At 34.8% G+C, this 14,487-nt stretch overlaps 1 protein-coding gene across 1 annotated transcript in view; it reads right to left on the bottom strand.

Moving 5' to 3' along the window:
* LOC112051814 (protein TIS11) overlaps positions 1–14,487 on the bottom strand; it is a 60,579-nt gene that overhangs the window by 17,988 nt on the left and 28,104 nt on the right. The window lies entirely within an intron of this gene.

Raw genomic sequence — 14,487 nt, 5'->3', positions numbered from 1 at the left:
AATAAAATCAATAATGTAAACATTATCTAGTAGTGGGTACAACAACAGTCCAAAGAACAGACATCAAACCTAAAACCTCTCGGGTTTAAGTTTGGCTACAGCTATTGAGGTTCTTTAATCTATACTAATCTATACTAATATTATAAAGCTGAAGAGTTTGTTTGATTGAACGCGCTAATCTCAGGAACTAATTATCCGATTTGATAAATTCTTTCAGTGTTGGATAGCCCATTTATCGAGAAAAGCTATAGGCTATATATTTTTCCCGTACTCCTACGGGAACTGGAATCACGCGGGTGAAACTGCGCTGCGTCAGCTATTCAAAACATAACGACGACTCAAAGATCATTTTCTTGTTCAACAAGCGAACAATCCGATGCCCGCAAGAGATAAAAGCACACGTAACCATTTGTTCCTAGCTGCCTCAATAAAATTAATAACCGGCAACCGGCACAGCTCGGGCTCCCGACCGACCGGTCCGCGTCGAAAGCGACAACACTTCCTACAAGAAAGTAAAACCGTACTCAGCTAGCTGGAAAACTCCGAGACGACCATCATTAATTAGTTTGCCTCAACCAAATCCAGGGTTATCAACCAAGGAATTTTACAAACTATGTTTATGTGACTCTAAGGGCTGGTTTTACCACTTCCTGATAAACTATCGGATAGTCTAAAAGTAAGTTTTGTCACTTTCTTACTTATGACAACGAACTTGCCAATAGCTTGGCAACTTGTATCGGGTGATGACAACGAACTTGCCAATAGCATAGTAACTTCTATTGGGTTATGACAACGAACTTGCCAATAGCTTGGCAACTTGTATCAGGTGATGACAACGAACTTGCCAATAGCTTAGTAACTTCTATTGGGTGATGACAACAAACTTGCCAATAGCTTGGCAACTTGTATCGGGTGATGACAACGAACTTGCCAATAGCTTAGTAACTTCTATTGGGTGACGACAACAAACTTGCCAATAGCTTGGCAACTTGTATCGGATGATGACAACGAACTTGCCAATAGCTTAGTAACTTCTATTGGGTGATGACAACGAACTTGCCAATAGCTTGGCAAGTTGACAAGTTCGTTGATGACACTCCTATGATATGCGGGCGACGGGGAGGGACGGGGCAGAGGCTGGAAGTAAGGTAATTGAGTTGTGGATTTATCATTCATCGCTACCCGCTCCCCGGCCCTCGCGGACCATCGGGAGTGTTACAAACCAATTTGCCAAGCTATAGTAAGTACTCAAGTTTATCAAAAATGTTGTCCCTTACCACAGAACATACAGTTACATATAAAGCGTTAAAGTTAACGCTTTTATATCCGTGTACTAGTACTAACAAACGCTTCAAATTGTGATTCATTGCGACATAATTGGGTTATTATCGTAGAGCTACCAATTTGCGACATTTCTATTTGAAACTACTATCGTGTAGCGGCCATTTATCAACCAATGCAGGTTGAGCAATACTCTGGTTATGTAATCTGTGTAATTCGATCGCTACCGGTTACTGTGTTGCTTAGAACTGTGACGTCATTACAGGAATTACATAGATAAGTATATTTAAGTAAAACTAAGTTGAGTTACTCGTAGTTACATAATTTACTAGTCGACGCTCTGCAGTTTCACCCACGTAGTTCCCTTTCCCGTGAGAATGCGGGGATAAAATATAGCCTATGACACTCACAAATAATGTGGCTTTCTACAACACCACCAAGTTTACCTCTTTATAATATTAGTATTAGATATAGATGACTGGTTGGACCAATTATTATGTTTAATTTGTTGACGACGATTAATAAATGACTATTATAACAACGGAAAATTTTTGAATTTATAAGAAGAAAATTCTTTCGAAGAACCGAGAATTTGTATGAAATGGATTTTTTGATGATACTTTATCTAGAGAATTTTTATTTTATACTGTCAAGTCAAATGGGCAACATTTGTCGAGTTTGTCAAGTATTTACTTACTTATTATTTCTTTTTACTATATAAAAATAAGTCGGGTTTTCCTTCCTGACGCTATAACTCCAGAACGCACGAACCGATTTCCACGGTTTTGCATTCGTTGGAAAGGTCTCGGGCTCCGTGAGGTTTATAGCAAAAAAAATCAGGAAAAGGTAGGGGTAGGGTAGGGTAGGGGTAGGGTAGGGGTAGGGTAGGGTAGGGGTAGGGTAGGGGTAGAGTTGGGTAGGGGTAGTTGAAAGTTTACATCGAGTTTCACGCGGACGAAGTCGCGGGTGTCCGCTAGTGTACTTATATTATGTACTTGTATAAAACAAATAATATATTAAATACTTCCACAATATACAGTTAAATACAAAGGCGTTGGTTAACCTTAACATTGAGTAGTAATAAAAAATAGACAGAATTATGTTATCATTGTCTTTCCTCATTCCAAACATAATAAATTTCCTATGTAAGTATTTGTATCTACCTACTAAAATCTTAATACATACAATACTTCATATTATCACAATAACAAATACGAAGAAAATGGCCAGCAATTAAAGGCATTGCATGATCGAGATAAATACAGAGCACAACGCCATTAAAAACTGGTTTTCTTATAAATTATTTATAAGTGTTTGTTCCATGTATAGCACGAACGAAGTAAGGCTTTTTTCCTTGCTTTCCTTCTTACAACATTGCAAGTCCAACGTCTACGACTATGTTGGATGTAGGTTTAGATTAGATTCGTCTTAATTTTGGAAGTGACAGAAGGTGACAGAAGTCAAAGAACAAAGAAAAACATAAAGGTGACGCTTTAGCTAAGGGTAGCTATATGTAGACGATAAATTTGTACACAGCAAATTTTTCCGAGACTATCTTTTGGAACAAATTCAACGTATTATTTACAGCGAAAGGTTGGAGTTACCACGAGGGTGAAACACCACAAGTTCTGGGCTGTAAATTTGCTCTGAAAAAGCCCAGTTTTTCATCGGCCGACCGTGGGCTCGAACTTAGGACTTTGTGACCTGACGCCACATAGGCTAACCACTGAACCAACAAGGCAGTTACTATACATAATATATAATATAGGCTATGTATTACGGTTGAAATACGGTAATCACCAGAACAATTTCCGCTTGATACAGACTAAAATTCCACTCCGCCATTAGCCACATATGGGACATGATAAGCATAATGATGACGCTGAGTAAATGGTATATTAGTTTAACGTATATTCACTATCTATCCTTACTTATTATATTTATAAATAATGACTTGTATCGGGTGATGATCGAATCCTTATATTTGGGTGACCAGCTCTTTCAGAAAAGAGCTTGAACACTTTACAAAACTGAAATGGAACACAATAGATAATAGATAATTAGCTCAACGGTAAAAAGGCCGGACTCATCACCGAGAGGTGGTGGTTCGATCTCCGCCCATTGAATTATTGTCGTACCCACACCTAATACAGTCTTTCCCAACTAACTGGAGGGGAATGGGAATATTGGTCATATTTAAAAATATATGACAAATATTCTTTATGAAAAAAAAAAAGTTTTACATATTTATTATGGTTGTCGGTGCAATCACTGACCTACGAGTTTGAATACAAATTCAAGAAGGATTAAATAGAATGTACTCGTAATTATAATAAAAATGTATTTACAATAGAACTCGCAGGGTAACGTTTGGTGAATGAGCCAAACGGGTATGCCTCGCGATACAAAAGCGCTTATCAAATAACCCTATTTAATTAGAAACAAATAAATTAGTATTGCATAGAGTAACGATTAAAATTCCACCCGAACATTAGTCACTCGGGTAGTAAACGCCTTGTTACCACGTGTGTACATTTGCTATACCAAAGACTCACGTAGTCTCATATACTCGTGTATTGCGCCACATAACCCAGTCGCAGTACTCATATGTCGGTGATTGTCAACCGAGTTTCGCGATCGTCGTGAACGATCAACGAAGCAATCGCGGCCACTTGTGCTAATGAAACACTTCAATTGAATTGGGTACGTTAATTCAGCCATATCGCCTCCCGTCTGTTTACATAGTCGCTACATAACGAGCTACTTTTAATATTTTTTTCCATTCAACATGTTAGCGTCCCACTGCGATATCATCTGATGTTAAGTGACGGTGCAATCTTAGATGGGTAGTGCGTTAACTTGAAAGGGTACAGTTTATTCAACCCATACCAAAGATTTTATACTATAGATATGTCACTAGCGCATCGAAACTGAGGCGGTCAAAACTGGCTAATTGTCATAATTTCATTTAGTGATATTACGAGCGATCATTATTATCACGATGTTCACTGTAGTGAAATATAAATAAATAAAAAATAAATCCTTGGTTATTTTTATCGACTGGTTTGGTTCACTGTAATGAAGTACTTATGAATTAAAGATAAGTAAATGAAAAAAAAAAAATCCTTGGTTATTTTTATACATCTGACAAATCTCACATAGTGCTATGTTATTTATTCAATAACGAAGAGCATTGATCTTTAAAGTATCAATATACGAATGACGACAGTCATTTATTGGTCATCTTGTAAATCAACAAAACATTTTGTCAAATATTAAAAAAAAAAAAAAAACTTCATTATCCTCCTACTTTCAACTGATATAATACAAAAAAAATGCGTTTGTGTGTTTATTTCTGGCATCGTCGACTACGATAACGATGCTTTTTTTTTTGTTTGAAAACTAACGATATCGAGCTACGATATAGATCCGATAAACCGATATGAAGACATCGACGTATTTTCTATTACTTACCTATGATGGACATACTTTGTGACATGAAAGTCGTTATTCATGATTATCGGGGGATTTTTTTTTTAATTTAACTTGTTAAGGCCTGTGTTAATTACTAGGTTTGAGTATCAAGTATCTGTCTCTGACATTGACAGCAGAATAACATTATGTACAAGTAGGTAAACGATTGATTTGCATTTGTGTTAATCTTATGCACCTTAACACATTATGCAATGTGATTTATTTTGAATTGGAAAATAACGCTTTAATTTCTATGTTGTCTATTGTAATTCAATGCAAACAATGTTTGTATATCAAGCAAGTTAGCTAAGTAAAGTTCATACTAAATGTAAAATTATTATCAGAAACAAAAAAGTTTTTTTTTTTAATATACACAATAATTGTTTTTCTTTTTCTTCTTCATCGAAAATGTTAATATATTTTAATATAAATTGGGAATTTTGTAAATATATAGTATTAAATTCAAATTATGATATGATATGACCTTATAACTATGATTTACATTGATCAAACCGGACAACGAACTTCGGACGAACTTTACCGAATGAGTATCTATCATCATTGCGCTGTAGGTCGTCGATATACGATCCATTAAACATTTCGACCATGTCGGGCGTATTGTAATAACTATACTAGTGAAACATCAGTAAACAGTAATCAATATGACATTGTAAATTGAAAATAATGGATCATTTCAATGAAGCTATTCCAGTGGCCATTGTTACTTGCGTGTGCTAACGGTACGTATGGTACATTATCAATTATTTAAATACGTATATCTGCCCAAAAACTAGTTAGATACTACTACAAATTTTTAAATCGTGTCAGAGATTGTGAAAAAGTTTGTAAAATCATGGATTACAATTAGGTATTTTCTCTTATGTCACTTGACATAAGCAAGAAAGTGACTTATCATAAAAACGTACAATAAACATAATGTCATTCAATTTCATTAAAGAAAATATTCTCAAGAATCCCGGAATTACGGATCGTTGGCAGCCCTAATTGCAATATCTATGTAATTTAAATATATGAATCTAATTAAATACAAGTTTGCCCCGTAAACATGAGCGGTTTAATAAAATGACGTTTTACCATTTAAACATAAGCTACGTTAATAATAGCTTCGCCAACACTCATTAAATTCTTTAATTAAATATTAATTTTGGAATTCTCGACTTGAAATAAAATTCTTAATAATACCTATCTACATATATACACGTAATTAAGAAGATATGCAAAATTAATACCCAAAGTGGTGTGTAGGAAAACTTCCAAATTAACATTTCCAAACAGATCTGTATTATGGCCTTGGCGTTATATTATGTAGAGAGGGTCATTCAAATACATCGATTTTCTGAATAACCGGTTCGGTCGCTTCGCCTTCTGATTCTTTATTTGTTGTCACATAATCATAATGTAAATGGGCGTCGATTTTAAAGTGGTTAATGACCAAGAAGTCACTTCTAAACACGCTAGCTTCATATAAAGTTTCATACTTATATTTTAGATTGCAACAATTCAATGTTCAGTTCAGACCATCTATTATTCTTAAAATAACACTGCTTTTAGGAAATTCACACTATAAATAATAACATAAATTAGGTAAATAAATACATGTATCGATGATTAAAGTAGAAAACCTGATGAACTAAAATGTGGACCAAAAACAAAGAAACATTCAAATAGCAACAAGCTATAGAATTAACTAATAATTTAATAATAAAAAGCTTCTAGAGCATCATATGGTATGATTAAAGCAATTTATGTCTAGGCACCTTATCCTTATTCTTCATTTTGCTATTTAGTAATTTGTTTTCTTTTCGCCTTTCTATAGCACTTTGCATTATTATCACAAATAATAATGCATCAGAATTTCTAATTAACATTATTATTTTATTTTAATTCGGCATGTCTATTAATATCACTACTTACTGTTACTTAATAGCCGCTGTCTAACAGTCCTATCCTATAGTCTATTGAAGAATCACTTGTGCAATAGTTATTATTATATTCTTAGACTAACCTTAATATTAAACATCCAATTATAAAACTATATCTGACATTTAGCGATATTATAACCTCTTAGACTATTAAAGAAACACTTGTAATTGTTATTAGATTCTTTGTGTGGCCTTAATACATCTAGCAAGCAAGTAGCAGACGTTTAGCAATTTGAAAACGAGGCCGGATAGGTAAAGTACTAACATAATGAGTATGTTATAGAGACATTAGTGCGGATCTGCGGTACGATTGCCGCGGCGTGACACACGCGACGACTTCTGCGCACGATGTCGCAATCGCAACACACAATAACAACTTAACCAACCTAAACTGACTATTGTAGAATGCATGCAAACAGACAGACATGACCTATTAGAGGAGTTCGTGAAGTAACCATATTTGAAATTAATCCTTTAATAATAAATAGCTGTCATGGAATGGAAGATGCTGTAATGGAAGATTTTTAAATTAAAACTGCAGCTTATATTACTAAAACGTTTTATCAGAAGGAATAATGTAGAAACGCTCACAGTAAATCATTGGATTTTAGGAATCTAAGTTGAATAAGAAAAAGCGCTGGATACATGTTTTATGAAAATAAAACATAAAATTCTAAAAGGTACTTAAAGGCTGCAAATATGTAACATCAAAGCAGACGGTAAACGAATTGCAATCAAAATTAGAAACTCACTCAAGAATCAGATTTTAAACGAAACCAATCAGAGATTGTCAGGAGATACCAAAAAATCGGAAACGCCAAGAGTAATCAATGTTGATATTAATTTAGAAGTTAAACGGTTTACACAACTCGCTTAGTAGGAAAGGGCTTGTCGATCGCCGGCGACCTACTTAGGGAGCTCGACTCGATTCGAACTCACCTTAATTGCAGTGAGATTTATTTATAATCGCGGTTATTTTAAGATGTTTGAGAATAAATGGATCCCGGAAGTGGACGGCGAAGGTCGAAGAGCGACAAGACGGCCTTGCCAGCGGCTGTGCCACTTTCTCCGCTGCGTCCGAGCCCACGTGCGTTACGTAGTAGTTACTCCTCGAAACAATGCTCAGTTCCACGAGTTATTGTGATACGTCGACGCACTCTATGGAACAGTTCACACAATCACCGAAATGAAGGAGTTTCTACACGCGGCCGAGGGTAATTTACATTCGCCACAACAGGACCGTCCAGTGTCCCCGCTCTGGCGCATTGTTTACATAAGAGCCTTGGTTTCGGACTATGATCACGGAACATTCATAGTCTTTATAACTGCTCATTGTTATTTCGTTTCGTAAGGTGGTTTCAAAATACCTAGTAAATCAGTGATCTCGTTGGTTACATAACAACAAAAATCTATAAAATAAGAAAAGAACCATTGAAACTAAACACTACACCGATCTCATTACAACACTTAATAGCTTTGATGCTATGCAGACATACGCACTGGCGTTCGTTGTATTACAAATTCTGCATTACGACAAATTGCCACTCATTTTAATCAACGTTGATTCAGATGCATTTAAAATACTTAATTTGTGACTCGTTATCAACGAATTATTTAAGTACCCGTTAATACCAAATTTAGTTATTTAGCATTACATTACAGTATTTGTGTCAGTCAAGATATTGCTTTATAATTATCCCAGCAAGTAGTGTTTTACATAACTGTAAGTTGATTGGACTTTAATCACAAATCTCCTCCTCCTTTTCCATTTCCCTCCAAATTCAAGCTTTATATTTTAACGTACCTTCTTGGTTATATGAATGGAACTACGGCACAGTATTATTAATTCTGGTCTAACATTTTTAGGAGAACCAGTGTGAAAAGTGTTCTACATCTTCTGCCGAGTAGAATGGAATAATAAACAGTTTAACTTATAAAGTATGTTGCATGTTAACAACTAGGACATTTCAAAGTAATTCTTGTTTAGATAAATGAATATAATTGGATACCTTGCGCAACTGACTTTGACGCGTGCGTGACAAGTTTACTTCGAAGTGACGAACGCGAGTAAAATGCGTATTCAAATATTGGTACGGATCTGAGATTGATTTTGACGAGTAAATGCTAGAATGTCATAACGAGGGAAATCGAAGGTTGTCCCGTAGCGGGGAGTGGAGTTGCAGCAGTTGCATCAAACACGCGGTGTTGCGTTGTGCAACGGTTTCGCAACTGGTGAAATACTGGATTAGCAACATTGACCACGCAGCTGACACGCCCACACGCTTGTGGATTATATTAACAGGCAAATATTGTATAAGCGTAACCTAAATAGTTACTAAGCACAAATATAGCAAATTCAGAACCAAGCATTATAATGTATCAAAATAACTCTAAGTAGTAGACATCACTTTACATTAATAATTATAGTTCGCTAAAAATGGTGATAACTAAATCAATGGCGATGTATATTAAAAACGTTGCAAGCAGTAACTTAACTTAACATTGAAATATAACAAGATACCAATAATATTCCTAGCAAGTAACGCAACACTGACAGTAAAACTTTACTTTCAGCTATCGTCGAAGCACCTGACCCCTAACAAAAGTAAAAGTCATAGTTATCTCAACGACCACGAAAGTGGTATAAATCTCGATATAACAGATGTACTCGTAGGAAATGCATCATATAAAACTGTCAGTGGTAATAAGCACCAGGATGTGTGATATATGTGCAGAATACATTATTTAAGTCACACAACAAGGAAGCCCAGACTTCGTGAGCAGATAAAGCAGTTAATGAGCGAGTAAAAAACATACGGGGTATTAAATTGCTGATTGTTCGTACCTACCTAGTAATAGTCATGAATTTAAATGTTTAAGTAACTACGCACTTACTGCATGATATTTAACTTTATAAATAAGTCTTATCACAGTATATTCTTCATCCATTAATGATTTAATTTTGAATTTTGATGTGCGAGACGTGGTTGATAGTTTTTAAAATAAATTTAAGTATAGTAATTTCTTAAGGTTGACATGCTTATTTTTTAATAAAGCACAAACTCATTCCGCGTCTCTACATGGTTTCTGATGGTCATGATTGTAATAATAACGATGCGAGATCACGAGATCTTATTAAATATGCCTATCATATATCATCATTTCGAAACACAAGATGTACAAACTTGATTAAGGATACAAACACGAATAGCGAATGGAACCTGTCACAATTTAGTAGAATTCAATATCGCCAGCAGGGTCAAGTGTCAAGTCGAATGACTTTTGGACAATATCACGTAACGCCTTGCAAAGATTTGACTTATTATTCTCATAGTTATGTAAATGAAATAAAATAGAATACGAGTTCCTATTTCCACGTCTTTGTGTAACAATAAATACGTGTTTAACAATTGTGTCTATACTATACACCCATTATAGTTTGCAGTACCTTTTATAGTTGACTGGTTATTTATAAATATTGTGTTTTTTGTGCGTTAAGTTGAAGAATCCGCGATGGAAAATGTTAATAGTGACGTAGTTGTCTTTGTGCGGTCGTCAAGCTAGTCGTAGTCGCGTAGGTGAGCGCTAAGCGAGCGGGTGACCTTCACGAGGCGAATGGGCCCATCAGCAAATACTCCACGCATTTTATGAACAGCTTTAATTATCATTATTTTTATCATTACAACACGCCTAGCTTTGTTGGTATCAAAGTAATCAGCTTCTGTGTCAGCAACAGCTCAGTCGGCGGCTTAAATATATTAAGATTTCGATGTGAATTTAGATACGATCTTATATTAAATAAAAAACTACTCATTGTGATTACACTGTGCAACATTTGGCTATTTTATGAGGCGCAAGAAGACTTAGGCAGTGTTAAAGTTACTGCAGAGACTAGATATATCAATATGTAAAATAAATTATTTTAATACGGTTACAGTTAGTCCGCATAAGACTACAAAGCTAGTCCGATTGCAACGAGGAGTGCAATAGAGGAGGGAGATGTATTCTTCCCAAACTTACATAGTTGAAGGTAGCCTTGATCCTTCATGACTTTTTGCTTTATCAGCTAATTCGCGACTTGATGTACATTTATAGTAAAAAATATCTTAAAATTTACGTAGATAGACAGTTTTGTTTTTAATCGTAATATATGTTTATTGTTTTGAATGTTGATTTTGTTTACCACAGTATCACGCAATGATCGCGCAAAAACTGATATTAGTCGTGATCGTCATTGATAAGTGTTTGTATCAATCGAATCGTTTCTACACCTTACTATAATATACATAATAGATAACAATAAATTTTTTATTGTTTCAATATTTAGTTCACCTTGACATTAAAATGTTTTAATTGAATCTCAACGAATAGAAATTAAGAACGATACAAATTAATTCAATCCTATATGTAATATTGAATATATAAATTAATTGCTGTTCGTTCGTCGCGTTAAAACTGAAACACAGGTTTGATAGATTTTTTATTCTCTTTTAAATTAGGGTGTTTTTAACAGAATTAAGTAACCTCAAACAGAAAATTTATGGTGTGATATCTACTGGAGCTTTCGCTTAAGAAAGCTATCAGAAAAATAGAGGACCGAAATGAGTGGAAGAAAATAGTAAAGAACGTGACGAAGACAACCAAATATCGACATGACCTTTAGCGGAAAAGGAAACGACCAAGGAGAAGATCTTCTGGGGAAGTAAGTTAATTTATAAATTGACCAAACGTGCTAAAACTTGTACGGAAGTGACCAGAGAATATGCCGATATTGAATACACAAGTGAGGAACACATTGTGCGAAACCGCTATCCCGCTGTTACACACTCCGCCATCTTCGTTCGCTAATTGCTCGTTATTATGTCTCCAAAGGAACAGATGTACAACATCCGCTGCTACTTCATCTTGTTTTTTTCTTTTTTTTGCTACGAATTGAAACGCTACGTATTTGCGCTGTCTGGTCTCTTTACTTCAATGTAAAACGCTGAAGAAAAAGTTGCTTATTGTCAAGTGTTTTTTTTTCAATTGCCCTGTTAAAACGTGTAGTTGAAATTATGGAAGCTATATTACAATCCCGTTTTATCATTCGATTGGACTTAAATCGTGGTGACGATGCCATATCCATATGCCAAAGTGTTGATGGAACTAATAAACTAAACAAGATAAACCCATCCAATTTGAGCTCATTTTTGTCATGGCAAACAATCTGACTCTCCTATATTTAAAACATTTCTCTTTATAAAATAAAAATTTGTTTTCATAAACATATTTATATATTATTTCACTTTGTTGTTGATCAATCATAAGTTATGACTTGGCAATAGGCGTGAAGTTTCGCTTCGACCTTAAATTAGATTATTTACGGTTACTTACATTATCCTTTGAAACTTCATTGTCTTTAGTAATATGAAATACGCATTATGTACAACTACTAGTATATTCTACACACTTCCATTGAAAAACGTATGACACTGATCTTCAATGCAATTATAGTTCCATTCAAATCGAGTTAATCAAACGATAACAAATGATTTCGAGACGAGGCTTATATGATATCTTGCATATTCAAAGTAATGCGAAATATAGAAACACTGTAACCAATAATACATTTCATAAAGATAATAGTGATATGTACAAACAAATTACAATGAAATGTGTAATATTTACACGTTGCTCATATATAGGTATAGTAATTATTTAGTAATAAAAAGTATCTATATTTCTGTATACTAATATTATAAAGAGGTAAAGTTTGTGAGGTTGCAGGGGGTAATCACTGGATCTAATAAACCGATTTTGCCAACTCAAAAAAATTCTTTTGCCAATAGAAATCCACGTTATTTGTAAGTGGCTATAGGCTATATATTATTCCCATATTCCAACAGGAACGGGAACTACGCAGGTGAAACAAGTAATACGAATACATTTGATAAAGATATCCAATAATGATATGCTACATACAATGCAATGTGTAATATTTACGTAAATTATACGCAAATGTTAGCATGCATCTATTTCCTAATACAATAAATTACAAAATACTTTTGTACTTCATCTTAAAATAAACATACAACAACAATATTTACATGTATAAAATCTAAAAACTTCATTTTAAGTTTAATTTTCAATAATTTGAAATTTTTATTTATTTTATTCAACGTACCTTTTAAAACCATTCTTTATATTCATAGTAATTATATCACTGGTTTCGCAATGCAGATTCTACAGAGAAACCGGCGAGAAAAAAGATCAAACGGCCGTTGAAAGATTTACAACCAGTTTTACCACATCCTTTCGGAGGAGGCCGTGCGCCTTAAATTGTCATTCCCGAGTTCGAATGCCGGTTGGGTCATTTGGGATTTTTTTATTTTTTAGGTGGTCAAATAGAAGAAATTTTAGACTTCCACTTATATATAAAGCCATACTCGATCTGCACCGTTTACCAACAAACAAATTAGAAAAGAAAGTAGAAAACGCATGTCATTTCATAACTGAAATTTATTTTAAAGGAGATTTTCCATTTCAGGTCCACTCTTGTACCCTGTATCATTAAAATTAAAAAAATACAAGGATCTTATTAAAATTTATTAAAATGAATAAATGTAACTAAATAAAATTAAAACCCAAGTTTTTGAGTTATATCAAGATGGCGCCCTTAAAGCAACTATAACTATGAAATTTTGGACCATCTCCTTTAACTATATCTAATTGTTCTAAGCTTATTAATCAAATTTATTTTCATTAATTTAAGTACAAGTTAATTATAATTATTATAAGGTGTGATTTCTACCCTAATTTTTATTTGTTTGTTGGTAAACAGTACACATCGAGTAGGGCTGTATTATAATAAATGCAAATGCAAAATGTAATGATCGAGGTAATATGATTCGATGTTCACTTTCGTCGCGCGCTGTGCAAATAAAACATAAACAGAGCGGAGCATATTCATACGGGTCAATAGAGTACAACTTCAACGATGCTGGAAATTAATTCTGATGTATCACTATTATGTCCCTATCATTGTGCTGTGTACAAACACTCGTTACAGTATATTTTATGAAGTGTGCGCGAAACAACAATGGCCGATTTCGGCGATACAATGGGCCATATTTCGTCGAAGGCAATACTTTGCGTGCGTGTAATGAATTCGTTGTGTTTACTATACATGGCACGGAAAGATTTTAGAATATACATTATACACACAAAAATAAAAATCCCTCATAACAAGGCTCAAAGTCACTCAGCGGACGATGGAGCGAGCTATGCTTTGAGTATCTGCGTGATCGAATCACACATGATGAGATCCGGAGAACAACCAAAGTCGCTTACATAGCTCAGCAAGTCGCAAAACTGAAATGCAATGGGCAGACCAAACAGTATGAAGAGCTGGTGGACGTAGGGGTCCTAAGGTGCTGGAATGGCGACCCCGCACTGGAAAGCGCAGTGTTCGCAGACTCTCCACTAGGTAGACCAACGACATTATGCGGGTTGCAGGAAGCCGCTGGATGCTGGCGGCTCGAGACCGTTTTGTATGGAAGTCCATGCTCTTACCTCTGTCCAGCAAGCAGTTAACGATGATGGTTAAGACAAAAAAATACTTTTAAATCACGCAGTGGCGTATGTGTTATTGTTAAGTTCGTAAATCCTTAGCGTCCTGTGTGAACTGTTAACAACGGTCGACGCATTTCGTAGAAAAATGAATGGCGGATGCGTGTTTTGAAGCGATTATTTTTAGCATTCCTCGTCAAGTGGTATAAAACGTTTGACAAAAGTATCCTAATACTAATGT

This window comes from Bicyclus anynana, chromosome 16 (genome assembly GCF_947172395.1).
Source record: "Bicyclus anynana chromosome 16, ilBicAnyn1.1, whole genome shotgun sequence".
NCBI lineage: Eukaryota > Metazoa > Arthropoda > Insecta > Lepidoptera > Nymphalidae > Bicyclus > Bicyclus anynana.
The sequence above is the reverse complement of the archived record's forward strand: the minus strand, read 5'-3'. Positions and strand labels throughout refer to the sequence as shown.